The 25,541-nt window shown below is 39.6% G+C and overlaps 1 protein-coding gene across 2 annotated transcripts in view; it reads left to right on the top strand.

The window, feature by feature from the left end:
* Nucleotides 1-25,541, top strand: part of IL1R1 (interleukin 1 receptor type 1) — a 70,804-nt gene that overhangs the window by 4,814 nt on the left and 40,449 nt on the right. The gene's annotated exons all lie outside the window — the stretch shown is intronic.

Raw genomic sequence — 25,541 nt, 5'->3', positions numbered from 1 at the left:
GTTCCAGTAATATGGGTATAGGAATATAATTTAAAATTGTATTTTACACAATTTGCTGTTAAACTTTTCAGTAAGATTTTGGAATTTAAACAATTTTTTCAACAAGGAGTGTTGGGTGGCTCAGTTGGTTAAGCATTTGACTCTTGATCTCAGTAGAGGTCTTGATCTCACAGTTGTGAGTTCAAGCCCCATGTTGGGTGACTGCTTAAACAATTTTGTTTTCAACAAATAACATATAGTTTGTGTACTTTTGAGTAGATAACACACAGTTTAAAAGCCTATTCAGTAAAGTCCTTCCTCTCTTCCTTTTTCTCAGATACCGCTTTCCCTCTCTCTCATCAACAAGTAGCTAAGTAATTGTTAATAGTTATTTCTACCTTTTCCATGCTGTATTAGTCAGGGTTATCCAGAGAAATAAGACCAACAGGAGATAGGTACATCAATCTCCTATAGGTTTTATATATAAAATTGGGCATATCATTGGTATATTTTGAGAGAGAGAGAGAAAGATATATATATAAAGAGAGGGAGAAAAAAGATGATAAAGTATCGGCTTATGTGATCATGGAGGCTGAGAAGTCCCAGCATCTGTTGTCTATAAGCTGTAGACCCAGGAAAGCAGGTGGCATAGTTTCAAGGCCCAAGAGCTGTAGAACCAAAGGTGTAGATTCTAGTTCAGGTCTGAAGGCATGAGAACCAGGAACATGGAGAGAAAATAGATGTCTCAGCTCAAGTAGTCATGCAGAGTGAATTCAACCTTTCTCTGCCTCTTTGTTCTAGTTCAACCTCCAAGGGATTGGATGATGCCCACCCACACTGAAGTGAGCCATCCACTTTAGTTTCAGTTTGCAGGCTAGTCTCTTCCAGAAATACCTTCACAGACACATCTAAACATAATCTTTAACCAGCTATCTGGGCTCCGTCAAATGGACACATAAAATTAGCCATCACACACACCAATGGTATACACTCTCCTGTACCGTGTTCCATATCTGCATCTAACGAGGTGCATTTTTCACCTTACAGTGGACTTTTAGGTTGTTTGCATTTTTTTGCTATTACAACCAGTGTTGCAATGAATAACAGCCTTGCCTGTGTCATTTTGCAGAAGTGCAAACAAGCATATTTATTGGGTAAATTCCTAGAAGTGGAATTGTAGGTCACAGACCATGTGCATTTGTGATTTTGATATGTATTTCAAAACTGCCCATTTACCTCCTACCCGGTTGTACCAAATAATACTTCTGGGAATGTTTGAGAGAATGTTTCCCCATGTACTTGTCAACATGGCATGCTGGCCAACTGGTTTTTTATTGAACTTTCATGGTCTTTTGGTTAAAGAGGTTAACTCGTTTTTTTAAAAAAGTTCTCATATCTTATTTCATGATACAGGTTTCTTTATTTAGATTTTATTTTTTGACAGCAGTTTTAGGTTCATAGCAGAATTGAGGGGAAGGTATAGAGATTTCCTATATTTGTTCTTCTCCCCATTATCAAATGTTCCCCTATTCCGGAGTGGCACATTAGTTTTAATTGATGAACCAACATTGTCACATCATTATCACCCAAGTCCATGGTTGATAATAAGGTTCTCTTGGTATTATGCATTATATGAGTTTAGACAAGTATATAATGACATGCATCTATCATTATGGCATCATACAGAGTGTTTTCCTGTCCTAAATGTCCTCTGTGCCCTACTTATTCTTTCTCCCTACTCCCACCTGACAACCCCTGGAAACTACTGATATTTTTACTGATTTATCCAGAGTGTCATATAGTTGGAATCAAGCAATGTATAGTCTTTTCAGACTGGCATCTTTTACTTAGTAGTATGCATTTAGGTTTCCTCCATGTCTTTTCATGGCTTGATGGTTCATTTCTTTTTAGTGATGAATAATATTCCACTGTCTGGATGTACCACAGTTTATTCATGCATCTAACTCCATAATATGTTGGTTGCTTCCAAGTTTGGGCAATTATGAATAAAGCTCCTACAAATAGCTATGTTTAGGTTCTTGTGTAAATTTTCAACTCTTTTACATAAATACCGAGGGGCACAGTTTCTAGATTGTGTGGCAAGTCTATTTTTAGTTTTATAAGAAACTGCCTAAGTGTCTACCAAAGCCTGTGCCATGTCACATTCCCACCAGTGATGAATGAGAGTTCCTGTTGCTCCATATCCTTGCCAGCATTTGATCTTGTCAGTGTTCTGGATTTTGGCCATTCTAACAGGTCTGTAGTGGCACTGAGATTAGTTTAAAAATTGCGATCATAACTTCTGGTTTACTCAATGATTGTTTTCTGAGGGCTTGCTGGATGTCTAGCTGTGGGATGCCATAGTGGGTGAGGGTGATCTGGCTGCTGCCAGCAAGGGCCACACAAAACAGCTAGGCAACAGCAGGTATTACACCCATAGCAATTAGCACCGTGAAAGAAACAGGCTGGTGCTAAGCTGGTGACTGATGAGCCAAGATCTGCCTTAACCTGGTGGTGGGAGCTCTGGTGGGGGAAGGTTGAGTCTGAGGCACACAGGTAGAGGGCAGAGGGAACAGCAGTGTAGAGCCCAGAAGAAGATGTACAGAGCCGGCCAACTGTATCGAGGGGGATTGTAGATGAATTTGGAGACAGGGATGGGAGCAGATCACTGTGGGCATTTGGGGTCACCATCAGGAGATTGGATTTTATTATGAATTTCAGGTAGTCTTCAGTCATGGGCTAGAAAGATGGTGACAGATCTGTAAAGTCTTTCCCTGTTGACCATAAATGCTCATCTGGATGATGGATGTCACACGGAGAAGTCATTGTATTTGCCACAAGAGATAGTGACATGGGTGACATCTGGTAGAGGACTGGTACCCAGGACATTTCGCTCTCTTGCCCAGCCCTGAATTCTGTGTGTGTGACAAGTGACAAAAGCTTAGCCGAAACATGGCCGTGGAAACGTTCCACAGAAACACATTCTATCTCTTCCAGAGATAAAACTCAGCTTATAAAGATCTTTCTCCTTCATTTTTTTATCTTACGAAATTAACTGATCCTTTTTGATGAATCATGATTGTGTGTCCAGTCTGGGCTAAGCCCTGTTCTCGGTGCCCCTGAGATTGGAAGAGGAAGAGGAGGTAGGAGGGAAAAAGAGGAGGATTCAGAAAATGAGCAGCAGCTTACAGTCTAGTTTTGAGACCGAATCAAATGTCAACACCGAAAGGAAGGCAAGAAAGAAACAGCCAAAGGACTCCGCCACTTGTGAGTTACAGATGAGAACTCTGGTCATGCAGTGTGGGCCACTTGTATGCGTGAGGGTCTGCTTGGTGCTCGGGAGCCCGCTGGGGACTGGAGCTTCTACATCCTTCCCTGGAGGTGCAAGTAGGGTTATTCTAACTTTAGAGGTGAAGAATCGAGAGCTTTCCTCAGGACTACTGAGTGGGCATGGGGCAGAGTGGGACTGTCTCCTAAGCCCTGAGGCCGTGACTTTCTGTGCTACAGAATAGAATAAATTCCTAAGTTTTATTATTTGAGGAAGTCCCTGGGGAGAGAGTTTCTCTCTACTCTGTATCCTCTTTCATTATGGTCCCTCTGGTTCCATTCTTATGGAGCTGCTTTGCTTATGAGTCTGCAGAGCTGGGAGGTTCTCTGCAGAAGGGATGTGGATGGACCACAGCCTCGGGTTCCTGATGGTAAGGCCTGAAGCTGAGAGGTGCTTCTATCTTGTAAAGAAACACAGGGAACCAAGAGAAAGTGTTGATGGTTAGGTGGACACTCAGATCCATCTTCATGGCACAACTGGTCATTTGTGGCCAGAGCAGGGTGGGGATTAATGTGTGTGTGTGTGTGTGTGTGTGTGTGTGTGTGTGTGTGTGTGTAGCATCTGGGATGAAGGTTCCAGAAGCTGCTGGCCCTGAAGAGGGACTAAGAGGTGCAAGTTTCTGTGGACATAGGAACATGTAGGTAGGAAGCAGAAAGGCTATGAGGTCTGTTTCTTAAGCTCAAGAAGCTTCTCCTCTTAGTCCAGGGAAAAGAGGGCAGGGTTTGCTTCTGACAAGAAGGGGAGTCCTTAGGTGAATTCTAGGTGTTTAACCCAGACAGAATTGTTCAATCGAAAGCAATGTAGGATAGGTGATTGTTAAGTGAGAATGTTGGGTAAAAATGACAACAAAAAGGAATATTTACCAAAAAAAAGTCCAGAAACATATTTGTAAAATTTGAAATGTGTCTGTGCTAATCATGATTGAAATAAATATTTTAGACTTCCTAGATTTTGAGGCTTTTGGTTTTCTTACATCTCTGTTCAGTCGGCCCATAACAATGGCATGGTTTGCTTTAAAGACTAAAATTTCAGAAAATATTTTAGCAAGTTTGATGTCTGAAGCCTTCAGCCATTCCTGGAATGAATTAATGAGTGAATGAATGACATTGCTCTAGAACCAAGGAATCGCATGTTTGTATCTTTTGTGGAAGTCTGCCTCTTTTTATAGTTTGAGGGGAAATTACTGGACGTGAATGTGCTTATAAATTATCCTGTGTTGTTTCTAAAGATGCTGAACTTCTTGACAATGAGTCCTTTCTTGGCTGAGGTAAGCAGTGCTTTTGATGACTGTAGTCACTCAGTCATTTTTGCCAACAGCGTATTCCAGCATGGACCACAAAACCAAGACATTCCAAAGCCATGAGCGGGCGCCCCCCAAACTGATGTGGCTTCCCTAATTCTATTCCCGGAGTTAGTGAGAGGGTAGAACTTGACTGGAAATTCTGGGGCAACTTTTCTTAGATCTTTTATAATCTGCAACTTCATTTAGTGGCCTCTTGATCTCCTTGCTATAGGTTGACTAGCAGCTGCTCTATCCTGGAAGTATCATCGCACAGCACCCTGCCGCCCCGCCCCAAACTGTCTCCTCCCCATGATTTCTGGGTGCATTACCTGTGTCCCTTACACAGATTTGGACCGAGGGAGACAGAGACCCGGGGACAGTAGGTGGTTTCTCAAGATAGTAGTGGATGATTAACAGAATCAGGCTATGAACATGCATCGTTGGATTCCCAAACTACTTTGTATTTCATTGTGCTGAAATGATAGGAGAACTTGAAGAAGGAAACGCTAATTTATGGCATCATTCTTTTTCAGATGTAGTTGAAGTTGTCATGTTTTTATGAGCATTGACATTTTTCAGAGATGGTTCACATGAAGCATGCAGTTAAGGCTCCTTCCTTCTACCTCCAATGGGAATTTATCATCCAAATTGGCACATGCTATCTGTAAGCTAGTTTTTTAAAAAATATTTTATTTATTTATTCATGAGAAATATACAGAGCGGCAGAGACAGGATGAGGGAGAGGCAGGCTCCCCTCAGGGACCCCGATGTGGGACTTGATCCCAGGATCCCGGGATCACAACCCGAGCTGAAGGCAGAGGCTCAACCACTGAGCCACCCAGGTGGCCCTATAAGGTAGTTTTTAAAAAGAATATTATGTGCAAGGGTTATTTTCTACTCTTTGAAATGGTCAGTAGATAATATTTAAACTAAAATGAATACGAATGAAATATATATATATATTAATAAGGTACACATTAACTGTTAAGGTACACATTAACAATGACTATAGCTATTCCTCTGGCATGATTGAACAGATCCTGCCTGGAGTAGGTGGGAGAAACCTGGTTTCATAAATAGTATTATCTGTCCATTAAAGAATAATCTGTATATCAAAAAGGTAACTGATAACAGGTGTTGCCAAGATTGTAGAGAAAAAGGAAGCCTTGTACACTGTTGGTGGGAATGTAAATTGGTATAGTTACTATTGAAAATAGGATGGAAGTTCCTCAAAAAAATTAAAAATAGAACTACCAAATGATCCAGCAACCCCTTGGTGTATATCCAAAGGAAATAGAAACAGGATCCTAAGGAGATAATCTGCACTGCCATGTTTATTGCAGCATTATTCACAATAGCTAATGTATGGACACAACCCACGTGTTCATCAACAGGTGAATGGATAAAGAAGATGTGATATATATGTGCAACGGGATATTACTCAGCCATGAGAAAGAAGGAAATCCTGCCATATGCAACAACATGGATGAAGCTTTAGGGCATTAGGCTAGAAGAAATAAGCCAGACAAAGACAAATACTGTATAATATCACTACTATGTGAAGTGTAAAAATGCTGAACTCCGAGCAACAGAGTAGAGTCGTGTTGCCAGGGGCTGAGGGGAAATGCAAGGGAAGTGGAGAGATTTTGATCAAAGGATAAAAACTTCCAGTTATGAGATGAACAATTTTGGGGATCTAAGGTACAGCATGGCGATTACAGCTAACATATTGTATTTATATACTTGAAACTTGTTAAGAGAGTGGGTCTTAAATGTTCTCACCATTCTCACCACAAAAAGAAGTGGCAATTATGTGTTGGGTTGGAGGTGTTCACTCATGGTCTGGTGGTTAAGTATTAGTTCTGGCTGTGGTGGTAATCATTTTGCAATACGTAAATGTATCAGATCAACACCTGGTACGCCTTAAACTTACACAATGCTATATTGATATACATATACATAGATAGAATGAAGCTGGGAATGCAAAGATTCATAGATTTCCTTCCTGGAAGGAAAATACTTGATTATAATCAGTGGTGATATAATTAAAAAAAAAAAAAACTCGTGTGAACTTGCCATGACTACCTCTTTTGAATAAATTTCCCTCAACGAGTATTTCTCTAGATTAACACAGTGGGTTACTGAGCTGACTCACAAGGAGAGAGGGAGGTTATATTTTTGCTATTGTCAATAATGTGGGAAATTACACCCAACATCACTCACCAAGCTCGAGTATTATTAACCTCAATTTCTGAGATTTATGTAACTGCAAGATCAGAGTTCTACACTTCTTCTGCATTCAAAGTTTTAAGAGCATTGGTAAGATAATGTGACTGACAAGTGTACAGGAACTATGTTCACAGGAAAGTGAAAAATGCTGGGCACTGGGGTGGTGGAGACCGGTACTTCCTTTGGTCTGGATCTGATGTCCAACAAATTATAAATTATTGTTTTAGGGAAACCTGTTGTATGTAAGTCCCTGAGGCTGAACTCTCTTCCTTTGGCTGGCCGCAGTCTGCTGGGTCCCCATAGAAAATGGGTTTTGCTGTGTGAGTGAACTACATAGTTTTGTACAAATAGAAGGAACATCTGCTAAATAGGATCACCTTCTATGATCTAGGCATGTGATCGCGAATCCTGGCTGTGAGTTGGGATCACCTGGGGAGCTTAAGAAAATACTGATGCTTGGGCCCCACCATTAGAGGATCTGATGTGATAGGGTTGGGTCTCAGCATAGGGATTTAAAAAAACTCACCAGATGGTCATACCATGCAGCCAGTGTAATGTGGGTTGAGAACCACTGACCTGGGAAGTAGACAGCCATAAATTCAGTAAATGACCTGAGTAAACAAAAAGCTGGCTTGAACAAGGCTGTCCAGGGAGATTGCCAAATCCTGCCTGTGGGGGGGAATTTAGGTCCATTTCCCAGAAATCCTTGTCCCCAGAAGCTATCAAAGGTTCTCTCTGTCCTGTGAGTGTAGTTTGAATCTTCTAAGGCATGGTGGGCATTCGTGTAAATGCAGCCACTGTCATTTCTTTGGCAAAGATGTAAACAGCTACTCAGTTCAAGCTAGAGTTAGTCAGAAAAAGAGCCTATCTTTAAGTATTTGAGTGTCAGGGGAGTGAAGAACTCATGCCAAATGAAGGTGATGGTTGCCAGTGCCATCAGAGAGGGGGAGGTGAAGCCAAGGCTCAGCAGAGGAGGTGAGAGTCACCTGTTTCCCCTGGTCGAAGGAGTGGGGAAACCCTAGAAGGCCTTCTGGAAGGAATGCACAGTATTGGGAAGGGTTGGGAAGGGTAGGGAGGAGGGCATGAGCTGGAGAAGGAAGGGTGACATTCTCTGTGGAGGGAAAGAGGTAGCCCCTGGGGAAGCCGGCAAGGAGGCAAATGTGTGCAAGAAGGTAGTCAGGGGAGATCAAGGTGGGTCTGTGACCCCAAATGGAGTGCTCTGGCTACTTCCCAGAGGCAGTGAGGGGACCCTGCATGGCAGGATTTGACTGCCAATGTTGAAGCAAAAGGGCAAGTAGGGGCTTGCCTAGTATTACATACTCAGCTAACGTGGATTGTTTGGAAGAAACATGTATTTTGGTCTAACCATCCATTCTGACGAGGTGAAAAAGAAACCCACGTAGGTCACATGGGCCAGTTTAGCATTGACAAGGTGGGTGTATTGCAGTCAGATAGTTCAGACTTCTTAACCTTCTTTTCTCTGATTTCTAATGCTCCCTTTGTTCTTCTCCAGTCCTCCTGAGGAAGAAATTTAAGAAACTCCCCCCTGCCCCCAATCTTGTCTAAAGTAGTAACAGTGAAGCTCTGAATGTAAAAAGGTGAAGTATATTTTCCTTGAGATTCTTTACTTTTTTTAAAGATTTTATTTATTTATTCTTGACACAGAGAGAGGCAGAGACACAGGCAGAGGGAGAAGCAGACTCCCTGTGGGGGCCCGATGTTGGGGCTCTATCCCAGGACCCCGGGATCACGACCTGGGCCAAAGGCAGACTGTCAACCACTGAGCCCCCCGGGTGCCCCTCCCTTGAGATTCTTTGGAGTGTATTGCTTCTGGGAAAAACTAACATTGTTTAATGGATGGGAGAAAGAACAGGGGCATATGACCTGTGAAGGTGACTCGGGTAGACTATTTTCTGTGATTTGCTCCAACTTTGAAGAAGTAAACCACAATTTGTAAAGACATAACCAAGAATATTCTTTCCATAAAATGTCGATATTAGAATTTTATCACATTACACCTTGTTCTTGAAGGGATAAACTTTAAGCTCTTTGTCATTTGTGGAAATCTGAATCCAAACTTCTACACCAACCATTAAAATTAAATATTTAATATTTAATTCCTTGGCAGTGAAAAAAAAATTTGGTATGATCATTAAGAGATTTGATGGTTAGCATGGTATTTACTTAACAATGCGGGGCCACATTGACTTAAAAAAATAAATATGGCAATTGCTGTTTTTCTTCTTCTTTTCAAAATACAAAAATAAAGTATAAAGGTAAACTAGATTTTGGAATAAATGGCCAGCACACTTCTGCAAATGATGTTTCTGGATTAATTTTTTGCATCTGAATTCTCTTCGGTGTATTTTGGGATTTTTTTTTTATAATAAAGTTTGTAAGTACTGCTCGTGATTCAGCCTCAACGAGGGTAGACATCACCCTACCTGGAGCTGAGACCACTTTGTCTGACTGTAAGATGTCAACAGTGTTTCATGTGCTTTGCACTGTATGAGACTCTTTGGTGGATACAAAAAAATAATAATAATAAAAATAAAATAGGGATGGTCATTGTCCTGAAAACCTCTTGAGTTTGCTCTTTTCTCCCTTTCTCCCACTGGAAGAAATGGGGGAAATCAGGAAATCATGAGAGTTGACTTTACATACTTGATCCTAAAGTGTTTATGACCAGGCTACATTTTTCTTTTTCTTGTTTGTTTCAAATTTTTATTTAAATTCGAGATAATTAACATTTGGTGTAATATTGGTTTCAGGAGCAGAATTTAGTGATTCATCATTTACCTATAACACTCAGTGCTCATCATAACAAGTATCCTCCTTAATACCCATCATCCATTTAGCCCACCCCTTGCCCACCTCCCTGCATCAACCCTCAGTTTGTTCTCTATAGTTAAGAGTCTCTTCTGTTTCCTTCATTTTCTTTCTCTTTTTTCTTTCTCATATGTTCACCTATTTTGTTTCTTAAATTCCACATATGAGTGGAATCATGTATTTGTCTTTCTCTGACTTACTGTGCTTTGCATAATACTCTCTAGCTCCATCCACATTGTTGCAAATGGCAAGATTTCATTCCTTTTGATGGCCAAGTAATATTCCATCGAGTGTATAGACCACATCTTCTTTATCCATTCATCAGTCACTAGACATTTGGACTCTTTCTGTAGTTTGGCTATTGTTGATAATGCTGCTATAAACATCAGGGTGCATGTGCCCCTTCACAACTGTACTTTTGTATCCTTTGGGTAAATATCTAGTAGTGCGATTGCTGGATCCTAGGGTAGTTCCATCTTTAACTTTTTGAGGAACCTCCATACCCTTTTACAGAGTGGCTGTACCAGCTTGCATTCCCATCAACAGCGTAAGAGGATTCCCCTTTCTCTGCATCCTCACCAACACCTGTTGTTTCCTGTCTTGTTAATTTTCTCATAGGTGAAGGTTCTATCTCATTGTGGTTCTGATCTGTATTTCTCTGATGATGAGTGATGTTGAGCATCTTTTCATGTGTCTTTTGGCCATCTGTATATCTTTGAAAAAATGTCTGTTCATGTTTTCTTCCCATTTCTTAACTGGATTATTTGTTTTTTGGGTGTTGAGTTTTATAAGCTTCTATATGTATTTTGGATACTAACTCTTTATCAGATATGTCATTTGCAAATATCTTCTCCCATTCTGCAGACTGCAAAGGTTTTGTCAACTATTTACTTTGCTGTGCAAAGCTTTTTATTTTGATGAAGTCCCAACATTCATTTTTGCTTTTGTTTCTCTTACCTCCGGAGGCATGTCTAGTAAGAAGTTGCTATACTGAGATCAAAGAGGTTGTGGCCTGTGTTCTCCTCTAGGATTTTGTAGGTTTCCTGACTCATATTTAGGTTTTTCATCTATTTTGAGTCTATTTTTGTGTATGATGTAAGGAAATGGTCCAATATCATTCTTCTGCAGGTGGCTGTCCAGTTTTCCCAACACCATTTGTTGAAGAGGCTATCTTTTTTCCATTGGATATTCCTCCCTGCTCTGTCAAAGATTAGTTGACCATAGTGTTATGGGTCCATTTCTGGGTTTCCCATTCTGTTCCATCTGTTTGTTTTTATGCCCATACTATCCTGTTTCAATGACTACACAGACTACATTTTTCTAGATAAAATTTGCACATCTGTACTTTCCTAGTTCTTCTTCTTATTGCTCTCATGTTTATTTGTTATCCCATTGCAACAAGTGTTTGACCCAGTTTGAAAGGATCTAGTGGTAAATAGGGAAGGGGAAAAAAACACTTAAAAAAAACAATGCTTATTTCCATATGAATCTTAGATACATGACATAGTAAATATTGTAAATTGTAAATATTAGTTTTAACATTGCGGTTTTAAATATCGGGCAGTAATATCCCATATCTTATCAAACCACATGTCCAATTTGAATGGGGAAGACATCCCAACTCTACACTTGAAATCGTAGCACCTTCTCAATTTATCTTTGGGGAACCCAAAGTAGCAACACAAAGAACCTACCATGCCAACTACCACAATAAACATTTTATCTGTGTTTTCGCCATCCTGGCAAAGTCTTGATAGAAGGGCCACTGAAGCTGATGTAGCACATCTGGAAAGAGTAGAGATGGAGGCATCTTGGCCTCTCTTATCTGTGGGTTAATGCTGTTTATGGCACCCCATGCATGGTTGTTTCTTGTTTAACTGTCTTGTTCACATCACAAAATAAAGTGGTTGCGTAGGTTACTGTTCATTACTTCTTTCTCAGACCGTTAAACAGCCACCAACATTTCTCCTCAGTTACTTTTGTACTCAAAAAGCTATCTTTGAATCTCCATCTAACTTTCCTCTGGTATGTTCCTTGCTTATTTATTTGTGTAGGTGAGTCTCACTTTGTGACTTGGGCACTTGAGGAGGCTTATTGCGTGTTTAATATGTGTCCAAGTCTGTTTGGCCTCTCAGGGATGTGTAATATGGGCTTCTCGGAAATAGCCTTTGTTAGTAGAGGGCACTGCTGGGCAAAAACATTTACTCTGTTCCGAGCACTTGAGTTTCAAGGGTTATTCTCACTTATTAAGACTTTGTAAAAGTGCCAAAGCTGCTACTTCCTGGAAGTTTTTCATCAAAATCAGTACTATGGCATGGTAAACTCTTTGCAAAGTATCAAGAATATCTATCTATTATCTATCTATCTATCTATCTATCTATCATCTATCTCTATATCTAGACATATCTATATCTAGATACAGACACACACACACACACACACACACACACACACGATAATGAACAAGTGGGCATGAAATAGAGAAGAGCCAAATCTTGCAAAAACCACTGACTCTAAGGAAAAAAAAATCTGATAAGAATGAGGGCTGTCAGCTAGATGTTGATTACAAGCAATAGGAGCTGGCAGCGGCAAGAGCCATTGGCATGTTTCAATGAGCTCAACTTGCTCAAGCAGAAAGGAAGAAATTTAGTCAACATTCACAAGTGCCTCTGGGAACCTAGGGGCAAGGAAGCAGTCTGACTCCTAGAAGGGCTGAACCAACCTGAGGGGTTTGTCTCCCAGCATCTGAATGAGTCCCTTCTCATTTTTTTTGTCTCCACTGCTCGCTTTTCTTTCTCTGAAAACTGAATTTCTTTGCTTCTCTGGTTCATTTGGAGGGTGTCCACTTTGCATCTCCCAAAGGAGTCTGAAGGAGAACAAAACCTTTGTTTTGATTCCATCCACGACACATAGAAATTAGCTCTGTGTATTTCAGGCTTGATACAAAAGTCTTGGGAGAGAGTTTAGTGAATACTCTCGACCCAAGCATCCATGGACAAGAGTATTTCCTTAGGCCCACACCTATGGGCTGGAGGTGGGTTCAGAGAAGTTGGTTTACTTTCCTGAGAAACAGGGGTATGCTATACCCTGAGTAGACACCAACTTAAAGGCATGTACATAAGTACAGAAAGACTGAATATAGCCTTGAGTTAAGTATGCAAGTATATTTAGTCTATTTTCTTAAGGTGGCATTGCGTCCCAATCCAAGGTGTGTTGATTCAAAGGATAATATAATATAATGTCAAGTTTCATAGGTCAAAGACATTTAACCACAGATATACCAATGCCATGCTACTCTTGTTACATTTCAAGTTGTGTTCTTTGTGTTGTTGAGAAAAGCATTATGAACCCCACTTTGAGAAGCAAGCTGAGTTTTCTCATAAGTACATTTAGCTTCTTTGGAATGAAGTATTCCCAGAATTCCATGCTGAAAGCAAATCTGAGTACATCAAAGGCACATTTACCACAATTAATGGTAAATTAAAGGGCCAGGGGAAATACTTCACATATGTGCTTTCCACATATACTTTACATATATGCAACAATAAAATGTTACGGTTTAAGATAATGTGCACTAATAGAATTCCAAGAAAATATAGAAATATGAGTGGAGTGTTTTATGTGTATCGTTCTTAGTTGATAGAGAGCAAGGAAGGGAACTTGGAAGAAACTACAGTGGGAGAGAAATTGGGGGAGAGGATGGCGAGGGGGAAGGGGAGAGAGGGGAGCTTTTTGAGTGAGGTTGTCTCAGTCTCAGATGCTACCCCCACTATTGAGCAGGGAAAGGTTTGACAAGGGTGATGCAGGAGATGGCAGAGTGGCCACCCTCATAGCTCTCGAGGCTGAGGCTGGGAGGATCTCCTGGAGGCTCATTCCCAGCTACTCCCCAACTATCTAGAACCTACTGATCACTTAGCAAATGTTGTGTTCTCCCTGCAGAGAAACTTGATAGGAAAACCACAGTAGAAGATTTACCCTTGCAACTTCATTGTCTCTGCATAAGGGAATAATTCTGAGCTGAGATTCAGTTTGGCACAATGTTTTATCCTTCCTTGGTCATAAGTCTCAGTAACATTATTGTTTCTTGGATTGAAAGCGAAGGGAGTTGGGGGCAGTCACAAAAGTGAGTTCAGAATTAAGTCACATTTAGCAGCTAGAATCTGCCTGGTGGCATTTAGGTGAGAAATGAGAATAAGGGAGATGTTTAAAAAGGCAAATCACAAAATGTTAAGAAGTTTCAGCCTCCCTGTGGCATTTATGGCTCAGGAGGTTCAGCCAACCTGGTTGGATCAAAACTTTCTCATGGTCTTGGGTATAATATTTCAAAATAGGGCTCACAAGGAAAGCTGAGAAGATCTCTCAGGGGGTGGGGGTGAGAGGCTGCCCATGAAAAAAAAGACCTCTTTTGTGATGCTTTGGATTCTGCAAAACTTGGAATTTGAAGTGGTTTTCCTAGAAGACTTGTCATTGAATAGGCCACCAACTGGGATGAAGTCAAGGGTGAGCAAGGAGACACCAAGGACAAGTCAAAGACTGTAGTGATGTCATCTCCAGCCAGTAGCTTTGATTTGAGGGATGAATTAGGTGGTTTTGATCAGTAGTTCTTAACTTCAACGGACTTAATGCTCTTTTTCTTAAAAAATATTTTTTAATTCCTCTTTACTATCCTACAATAAAATTCACTGATAACATATCCTATCTACACGTGATAATAAAAATTCAACTATGGGGGGCGGGGGCGCCTAGGTGGTTCAGTCGGTTAAGCATCCAAATCTTGATTTGGGCTTAGGTCATGATCTTGGGGTCATGGGATTGAGCCCCATGTCCAGCTCAGCTTGGATCTGTTTGAGATTCTTTCTCAATCTCCCTCTGCCTCCCCTGTAGCCCTCCCAAATAAATAAATAAATAAATAAAATCTTAAAAATTTTTTTAACTAGATCACCCTAATTGTAATGTGAAGGAGAAACATCACAGTTATTCCAGATTCAATTAGATGTGTCGTACATGGCTGTGACTGAAGTGGAAGGCACAAAGGACCTGTAAGATGCCTGCAGTGAGACAGAGATGTCTGTAATGTGGCAGCTGCAAATGCAGCTGGAACCTGTCTGTGGAAACTGTCCCCAGAGATTCACCTATTGTTAGATGCATTGCCTTCCATCATGAGATTTTCCCAGTGGTGAAACATCTTTTTTCAAGTTCCAGAAAAAAATAAAGTTCTAGCTCCCCTTGATTTTTGTGGTAGCTGCATCTCTGGAAAATTCAACACATATTAAAATGGCACCAAAAATTACTCTGTTTCTGTGAAAAACAGAGTTAGGCGCCAGACTCAAACTTTACCCACATTCTGGTGGGATATTTGAAAGTTTTGTAGGATGGAGGATGTTCTGTTATATGGTGCTATCCTGGGTGTTACAGAACCTTCTGTATCCCCCCACCTTCTGTCCACTAAAGTATCCTTCCAAACAGATAACCCTAAGTACTTCCACCTAGACTTAAAACTCCCCTAGGGCATGCTCCACCCCTTCAAAGACCTATTATCTCGTAATCGCAGGTTGGAAAAGCCCTTGGGGGAATTGTTGGTTAATAGGTGTTGACCTAGGGAGCAGTTGGTAGATCCTTAGTCATACAGATTTCCAGGCACTATCTGTGGTGAGATTCTGCTCAGGAAGTACGGCTCTAGAATGCCCATGAGACACTGGTGCACAGCCAGGTATGGAGCCCCCTGACTCAGCCATTTCTCCATCTGATTCATGAGGCCCTTTTCCCATATCTAGGTTTGAAGGAGGAGGGTTTTTTTAAAATTAATTAATTAATTTATTTATTTATTTATTTATGATAGACATAGAGAGAGAGAGAGGCAGAGACACAGGCAGAGGGAGAAGCAGGCTCCATGCAGGGAGCCCGACGTGGGACTCGATCCCAGGTCTCCAGGATCCCGCCCAGGGCTGAAGGTGGCGCTAAACCGCTGAGCCACCCGGGCTGCCCAAAGGGGGAGGGTTTTAACATCAGTTCTCTTTCCAGCCCACTTATTATTCCGAATGCAAGCCCTGAATTGGAATGGTGGTCTAAGTTCCTATGGAAATCCCTTTTCTGGGTCCTTCCCTATGTGCAGTAGCTCAGGAGATGGTTGATTGATGATTTGGACTTCAGCCTTCTCTACTGTGCTCATTCCCATGTTCAGACACCCTGATTTTGTCAAAAGTGAGAAACACTTTGCTCCAGGTCTCCATAATGTGAAGGCCCATTGGCTGAGTCCCACCTATCCTTAGAAGGATCCAGGATGGATAAGTTGTCTTCATGCTAACTACCTGCATATTCATGGCTAGTGCCTGGTGAGACAATACAAAGATGGTTGAGAGAACTATAACTTGTTGTGGAAGAGTTAGGGCAATGAAGATAAAATATTGTTAAATGAGAGGGATGAAAAATACTGAAATCAAGCATACAGGAGCCTGCAGCATTAAGTGATTCATTCATTCATTCATTCATTCATTCATTCAGTAAATAATTGAAAATGCACCTACTACACTTTAGGCTTTCTTCTAGGCAATGGTAGTACAACAGTGGACAAAACAGACTCAAACCCTACCGTCATGGTGCTTACATTGCTAAGAGGCATAGATGGTTAAGAAACAAGATCACAAATAGAAACAGTATGTAAGATGGTATGTGCTCTGAAGCACCGGTAGGGACGTCAGATAGGATACGGATGGATGTATGTGTATCCTCATGTGTGTGCACAAATGCATGTAACGTCCAAGAGCTTGGGCTACCTCTTTGGCAATGAGGTGAAGAATTTCTTTGGCAACAGTGATTTGGAGTTTAGTAGTGTAGAAAGAAGAGGAAAAAGATATTGCGGTTGTCAAGACAGGAAATGATTCAAGTTTTGGTAGAACTTTTTAACAATGAAAAATGAAGAGAAACAGAACAACTTTGGCATGGCAATAATTGAATTTCTGAGTTTACGTAAGGAATGTTGAGAAATTTCTGGTTGCAAACTGACCTTCTGTTTGTTTTAAGTGCCTCACTATCTTTGAGGACTGCTTAGATTTCAGTGTCTGATAGTTCCTCACGATATTGACAAAATTCATCATCCTATCACACAGGGACCAAGTTCTTCTACATTTCACACTTGGTAACTCTAGACTTGAGTGTTTGTGCAGAAATATCTGACTTTTCAAATGTGGTTTTGGTTAGTGTTTTTGGAATGAGGAATTTATCAGCTGTGGTGATAAGTACCTACTCTTTTAACCAGAAATACTAATGTACTCTTTACCAGAAAACTCCCTATTCAAAAATGACATCACATTAGGAATTTATGCCAAATAAAGCTTCTGTAATATTTGCTTATTTGCATGTTATTCAGTTAAAAATACTATCAGGCACATTCATTATCTGTGATTTTCTCAATAACTCTCTGGTGTAACTGGGCAGGTATTTTATTTTATTTCATTTATTTTTTTAAAAAAATACTTTATTAATTTATTCATGAAAGACACACAGAGAGAGGAAGAGACATAGGCAGAGGGAAAAGCAGGGGAAAAGCTCCCTGTGGGGAGTCTGCTGTGGGACTTGATCCAGGAACTCCAGGATCATGCCCTGAGCCAAAGGCAGACACTCAATTGCTGAGCCACCCAGATGTCCCTGGGCAGATATTTTATACCCATTTCACAGGTTTAAAGATCCTGAGTAAGTTACCCAAATTTAACTAATGTATGGGAAATAATGATCATCTCTACAATTGACTATATATTAGACAATATTTAAATGTTCTTTACATATTAACTTATTCAGTCCTCACAATAACCCAGTGTCTGCCTATGTCTCTGCATCTCTCTGTGTCTCTCATGAATAAATAAATAACATATTTTTTAAAAAATTATTGATCATTTAAGAATAAAAATAAATTCATTACTTATTAACACAAACAACATTTCTTTTACAAAAATATATTTTGAAAACAAAACAAAACAAAAAAATGAAAAAGGAAACATATCATTGTTTTATGCTGTTGTGGAAATCTCCTGAATACTTGGCGCAACAGAGAACAGATGAATTCTCATATCTGCTTCTGCATTCACTCTTTGAGATATACACTATATAGTTTCTGGAAAACCCCTGTATACTTAAGAGAGAATGTATGTGAAGAAGATACATACCATCTTTGAATCATTATCAAAGTGGTTTTGACCTTCTGGGCCTCTAAAAGGATCTCAGAGACCTTGGAGAGCCACTAATGTAAAATATTTTTTCTCTTTAACAATTTTTTTTTGGAACACTCATAGAATTTCCTCTCAACTTCTTCCTCCTGTTACCTGTATTCAACCAATCACAATTGCTAATAATTCTTCCTTTGAAATTCTTGGGTTTGGCAATGCTGGAGGTAGATAACTTGGTTCTTGGGACTTTATATGTCTTCCTTCCTCCTTCCTTCTATCATCCTTCCTTTCTTCCCCCCCTCCTCCCTTCACTAGTCTTCCTTTTCTCTCCCTGTTGAACAGCTTTGGTCTCTCTGCCTCTGACAATTGCCACACTGTCCTTTACTTGACATCATTCACAATTTAGTTCCTTCTTCAAAAGTCTCGGTCTTGGCTAACATTTATTAATTCTGGGTTATGTTTTATAAATATTTCAAAAGCTTTTCCAAACAAAATTGGAAGAAAAAAATTTTGAGTTGTGTAGAGAATTTTAGACATGTTCATGGCCAACTGCCATAGTTATGAACTCAGGAAACTGTGTACCTAAGTTCTATTGCCAGCCAAGACTGACGAGTAGGGTCTGGATTTACTTCTCGCCACAGCCAACAACAACAAAAAACTGTATAAAATACGCAAAACCAGGATTTTTAAGATATCGGACATCAGCCATTGAAGGACAGGGACCCTTGAGAGACAGGGTGAAAAATGAGATGAGCCCTATGTTTGCTCCTGCTTACTGATGTGAGAAAGCTTCCAGGCTATGGAAGAGTGTCCAGCCACTTGCATAGGGAAGGGAAACCCATGCAGAACTCAACAAACTGCCCAGGAAACTGAATTGAGAGAGCCAAGGGCCAAGGGACACCAAGGTGGCTATCGTTCACAGGATGGATGCCGGAGAGGGGAGATCTTCAATGAGGAAGAACTTCAAGTCTGCAGGGGGTCCCCCTTAAGAATTTAGCAGAGTATGGATGAGCATATGTGTGAGGGAACTGGCTGAGGCCAGAAAATGAACCACCCTACAGGAGTAGATGAAACAGTAGATAGCATACAAGGCTAAGAATAATTTCTGTTCCCACCAGCCAGAATGGAGAACCTCATAACCTGCAGGCATTTGGTAGAGGACGATGATCAAGTGTTTCAGCAGTGGCGTGAAATGAGCCCCATGCTGAATGCTGTAAAGCCCTGCCTAAGGAGTCATAAAGGCAAGACCCACTTTCAAGAACTACAGTGCATCCTCCAACTCAAAAAACCCAGCATCCAACAAGTTAAATTTCATGATGTTTGGCATCTAATAAGAAATTACAGAGATTGCCAAGAAATAGAAAAATAAGAAGAAAAATCAACTAATCAAAACCAACTAAAAGCCAACACAGAAGTTAGAGTTAGCAGACCAAGACATTCAAACAGTTATTATACCTGCATTCAATATGTCTAAACCAGTAAGTAGAGAAGTAGAAGATGCTAAAAATAAATAAATAAAAAGACCCACCTCTAACTTCTAGAGATGAAGACTGTAGTGACTGAGATCTAAATATCCTGGATGAGATTAACATCAGATTGGACATTGTAGAAGAATAGATTAATGAATTTAAAGACACAATAATAGAAACTATCAAAATGAAACACAGAGGGTAAAAAACAAAAACATCAAACACACAAAAGAACAGAGCATCAGTGAACTGTAGGACGATTCCAAGCAGCCAGATCACATATATTTGAAGTCCCTCAAAAGAAGGTGGGGTTATGAAAGAAATATTTGAAAACAATGGCCAGAACTTTTCCCAGTTGGATGAAAATGACAAACCCATTGATTAAGTTGATCCCTGAGAAACCCAGAGAAAAATACATTATGTTCTGTGATAAGTTACTTGAAACCAGTGGTGAAGAATAAAATTTTAAAAGCAGTCAGTGAAAGAACACAAAGGAGAACAAGGATGATAAGATGGCAGATGTCTCACAGAAACAAGGTAAGCTAGAAGACTTTGAAGGATTGTCTCTAAAGTACTGAAAGAAAAAATACCATCAACCAAAAATTCTATACACCATGAAAATATCAAAAAACAAAAGCAAAATTAAACTGATTCAGATGTACAAAACTTGAACTCATCACTGGCAGACATATACCACAAAATATTAAAGGCAATCCTTTAGGCAGAAGGAAAATAATGACAGAGATCTGGAGCTATCCAGAGGAATAAAGAGCCCTTGAAATGGCAATGAAATTATGACTTAAATTTCATTGAAAGAAAATCAATTATTTAAATAGAAGTAGTGATAGGGCTATGTGAGGTTTATAACATATATAAAAGTGAAATGAATGACACATATGGCACAAAAAGCCAGACAGGAAAAGATGGGACTACAGTATTGCAAGTTTCTTTTTAAAAATTGAATTAGAGTCGACATACAATATCATATTACTTTCAGGTATACAATAAAGCGTAATGATTTTATACATTACAAAATGATCACCTTTACCCTCTGTCACCATGTAAAGTTACTACAATATTATTGACTATGAACCCTGTGTTGTACTTTCCATTCCCATGACTTATTTATTTCAAATTGGAAATTTGTACCTCTTATTCCCCTTCACTTGTTTTGCCTACCCCAACCACTCCCCTGTGACAACCATTAGTCTGTTCTCCATATCTCTGAGTCTGTTTCTGTTTCATTTTGTGTTTTAGATTTCACATATAAGTGAAATCTTATGGTATTTGTCTTTCTCTTACTGACTTATTTCACTTAGCATAATATCCTCTAGGTCCACTCACATTGCTGCAAATGGCAAGATTATATTCATTTTTATGGCTGAGTAGTATTTATATATATATATATATATCACATCTTTTTTATCCATTCATCTATCAATGGACACTTGAGCTGTTTCCATATCTTGCCTATTGTAAATAATGTTGCAGTAAACATAGGGATGCATAAACTTTTTCAAATTAGTGTTTTCATTTTCTTCAGATAAATATCCAAAAGTAGAATTGCTGGATCATATGATAGTTCTATTTTTAAGTAAGGTTCTTACATATGGAATGAAATCTCATTTGTGGAGAAATTTTCAGCACAAAATGCCTTTTGAAAAAGACAGAAGAGTGTTGGGGTGCCTGGGTGGCTTAGTTGGTTAAGCATCTGACTTCTGATTTTGGCTCAGGTCATGATCTCAGGGTTGTGGGAATTGAGCCCTGCTTGAAGCTCTGTGCTGAGTGTGGACCCTGCTTAAGATTCTCTCTCTCCCTCTCGCTCTGCTCCCCTCTGAAATAAATAAATAAATGGGCAGAAAAATGTAAAATCCATGACCTTGGCCTCCACTGTAACCAGAAAGAGAAAAAAAATTATACCCAAAGCAAGCAGAAGATCAGAAGTAATAAAGATCAAAGCAGAGAGCATGATGGCATAGGAAACAGAAGTATAATGGAGAGATCAATGAGACCAAGAGCTGATGCTTTGAGGAGTGCAGTAAAATGAACAAACTTCTGGCCAGCATGATCAAGAATAAAAGAGAAGACAGAAATATCAATATTGGGGCATAGGTAACATCCCTGCATTACACTACAAATATTAAAAAGCTAATGACAGAACATTAAGAATAAAATTATGCTAAAAATATTGACACATAAACTGGATAATTCCTTTGAAAGACACAAACTGCCAACCTCACTCAAAAAGAAATAGATGACTTGAATAGCTTCCTATCTATTAAAGAAAGAATTGAATTTGTAGTTGGAAGATTTTCCCAGAAAGAAAACTCCAGGCCCCGATAACTTCTTTGGTGAATTCTTCCAAGCAGTTAAAGAAGAAATAATACCAACTCTGCACAGACTTTTCCAGAAATTTGAAGAGGAATAAATACTTCCCGACTTATGAGTTCTCTCCAACTTTTTGAGGTTAGTATTACTTGGATATCAAAACCAAATAAGACATTGCAAGAGAAAATAACTATAGACCAATATTCCTTATGGAGAAAGACATAAAAATCCTAAACAAGTACTGGTAAACCCATTCCGACAAATGTAAAAACGCTAACACATCATGGCCAAGAAGTCTTTATCCCGGGAATGCCAAGTTGGCTTAGCAATAGGAAGTCAATAAATGTAATTTACTATATTAATAAAACCAAAAAAGAAAAACCATGTAATGATCTCAACAGATGCAGAGAAAGCATTTGACAAAACCCAACATCTACTCCTGATAAAAATTCCCAGAAAATTAGGAATAGAAGTGCACTTTCTCAACAGGATAAAGAGCACCTGTGAAAGATCTACTGCTAACATCGTAGACTAAGAGCTTTCCCCTAAGATTAGGAACAAAGCAAAAATGTTCACTTTCCTCATTTCCATTCAGCATGGTACTAAATGATCCAAAAGTCAAGAAAAGAAATAAAAGTCATCTAGATAGGAAGAGACTGTCTTTATGTGCAAAAAACATGGTGGTTGACATAAAAAATCTTATGAAATTAATAAAAAGCTATTGGAAGTAATAAGTGAATTTTGTGGATCACAAGATCAAAATGCAAAAATCAGTTGTATTTCTATATACTAGTAATGTATAGTCAGGCATCAAGATTGAAAAGCCATACACTTTACAATCAATAATATCATGTCAATATTATCGATATTATTTTCATATCAATAATATGAAAAAGTTGGGATAAATTGAAAAGAAGATGTACAAGATCAGAGTGTGAGTTGGCAGCGATGGGGTGCTGTTCTGCCCTCGAGCCCACAGTGTGCTTGACAGTGTTCTTGCCATGGTCTCCTCTCCCTGCCTTGCCTGGCTTGGGTTTCTTTTTCTGCAAATACTATTTCAGAGTCTTTCCCAATTGCTGGCTTTTCCCGGGTCCTCCAGGTATCTACCTTGTTACTCCCATACATAGAGCAGGGAAAAGTGAAGAAAGTGCTCAATACTTTCTAAGCATTGTGTTTTATTCCTGACTTCTCCTTTTCCTGGGACAGCACAGGGGAAAAACACTCTTCCTAGAACACGTAGGGCTTTCCTTTGTATTCAAAATCTTATGCATTGGGACCTGTTTCTCATTCTTAGGAAAGCCTGGGTTCTGGGTGCCACCTACACCTCTTCTCCTTGGGCACCTTCTCTGAGACTGTTTTTCTGTGTCATTATTTTGATGTCCAGATTGGGAAATCACCAAGTTACTTGATAAGCACACAGTTAATATGTCAAAGCAATAGGGCAAAGTACTATAAATGATTTTTTTCTTAGAGAATAACAAAAAGGAATGACAAAAATGTAGTGTGGTAAGATTTTACAGTGCTAACATAACTGTATTTTAAATCTTTGGTCTCTCTCTCTCTCTTTTTTTAAATTGAAAAGTAATAAATATCCTGTTGCTGATTTTATGACCTTGTGACTGGGGATCATGGTGTTGCCTCTGCTAAAAATCATTGTGAGTGCAGCAAAAGTCTGAGGTGACATTTACCATAGAGAAACCTCTCTGCACTCTTCTCCTTACCTGGTCAGTTGACTACTTCTGACATTCAGGGTTGTATATGAGTATTTTGGGACACGTGATGGAGAGATCCACCCCTCCCCCCTATACATGGTTTCTATCCTTGATAGGAAGGTCTTACATTTATTTTTATTAGAAAAATAAAAAATATAGATAGGAAAACAATTATGGACAAAGCATTATATTGATGAATGTAAAGTAATTACAATAATATAAAAAATGAGCACAGAAAATATGGAGAAAACGTGATCTAGTATGATTTAGCTGAGCAATGGAAGATAGACTGAATAATGACGTGGTTGATCAGAAGGAAAGAGGAAAGTACAAAGAAGATTCTTCCTTAGATATAGATTTAAAATGAGCAGATTGTTTATTTTGGATGAAAACTAGCTTGCAGGAGAAGGGCCCCTGGTCCAGAGGCCTTGAATTGTCTAGACTCTAGAGTAGCAATGTCCAGCTTTGCTACTCTAGAACACTCTGCAGTGATGGAAATGTTCTGTGGCTTCCTGTCCAATATGATAGCTGCTAGTAATGTGTGGCTATTGAGCTCCTGAAGTATAGTTAGTGAAACTGAGGAGCTGAGTTTTAAATTTTATTTAATTTTAAATAATTTTAATAATTTTATGATTCTAAAGGTCACATGTATTGGACAGCACAGATCTAGAAGCATACAAGGACCCAGCTCCTGAGAACTTTGCATAAGTCACATTTAAGGAACCTCCTGTTTCTCCTGCCCAATGTCTTGTTTAGTCTGGATCCTAAATCTTTTATGCCATTTTTTTTGGAAATGATATTATAGGCTTCTACTATTGTCACTCTTAGGAGGACTCGAAGCCCAGTAGCACTGGCCTCCTATTAGGACAGCAGGTGTAACTATCCCGGAGTAGGAACAGCTCAGCACTCACCACCCAGGCTCTTAATTCAGTGATTTTCCTATGAGGATGCAAGAGGCAAAGAAGGAATCAACGGGATTATGGACTCTTCTCCCAACCTTTGGACCCAGGACAGAAAATTTTCCTGGCTCCCATCCTCTCTCAGGGCAGTCATGTGTAACAGTAATTACTGATGGACATAAATCTACTTGCTGTTGAGTTATTACCAAATTGTTTGTTGTGAAGAAAAACAAAAGAATGGAATGGATGTTAACATAATCTTGGGACATTAAGAAAACGATTCAACAAATACAGCGCTCTCGAGTCCAGGCAGATTTTCTTTTGCTTGTATCGTCAGAGGTAGTGGCCTGCTCTCTACTTTTTCAAGTACCTTTGTCTCTAGAACCTTATATTTCTCCTGGGCTGCTCTGTTTCTTGAATTGAATAACAATACTAGAAACTACATCCTTCTTGCAGTTAGCACTTGCTGAAAAGTACAAGGTTGTACTCAAAACAGCATATTTAAAGCTAAACCTGTTTATCCCATAACTCTCATTTCCTTTTATTTGCTGGTAAGATAATCACATAATCATAATCACAATCTTCAGGAAGTCTGTAACTGGGCAGTGGCCAGAGGTGATGCCAGAGAAGGGAGGATAGTATCCTTTTAATTCAAAGAGACCTTGCATGCTCCGCTGACTCTGTATGGTAGGGGACAGGCCAACTGAGAGTTGTGACACATTCCTGGGTCGGGTCATTGCTTTGCTTACCTATTATTGTGCTACAAACTCAGTGACTTAAAACAACAATGTGCTATTTTGTTTGTCATGGTTCTGACATTGATGGGACTCAGCTGGATGGTTCTCCTTTGGGGACTGTCCAATGGATGTAGGCAGATAGTGGCTAACCAGGATTGGCTGGCTTAACACCCAAAATGGTGCTCTCTCATGGTGGTAGTTGGTTCTGGCTGCCAGCTGGGATGGAGTGTCTCCGTGTGACCTCCATGTGGTTTAGAATTTCTAATAGTATGGCAGCCTCAGGATGGTAACACCTCTTATCTGACAGATAAAGAGGTCATGAGTGAGTGTTTCAAGAAGCCTAAGAAGAAGCTGAAAGGTTTTTGATGATCTGGCCTCAGGAGACCCAGAAAGTCAATTCCGCTTCATTCTATTGATTAAGTAGCCAGACCAGCCCAGATTCAAGGGGAGGGAAATTAGACTTTACTTCTTAATTGGAGGAGAAGCAAAGAATTTGTAGCCATCATTAATCTACTATAGCGATCATATTAAAAGGGAACCATTTAGAGAAAACAAATTGGCAGTAATGTTTGGAAAGATCGAGAAGAATT

The sequence above is a fragment of the Canis lupus genome, chromosome 11 (assembly GCF_048164855.1).
Source record: "Canis lupus baileyi chromosome 11, mCanLup2.hap1, whole genome shotgun sequence".
NCBI lineage: Eukaryota > Metazoa > Chordata > Mammalia > Carnivora > Canidae > Canis > Canis lupus.
The sequence above is the reverse complement of the archived record's forward strand: the minus strand, read 5'-3'. Positions and strand labels throughout refer to the sequence as shown.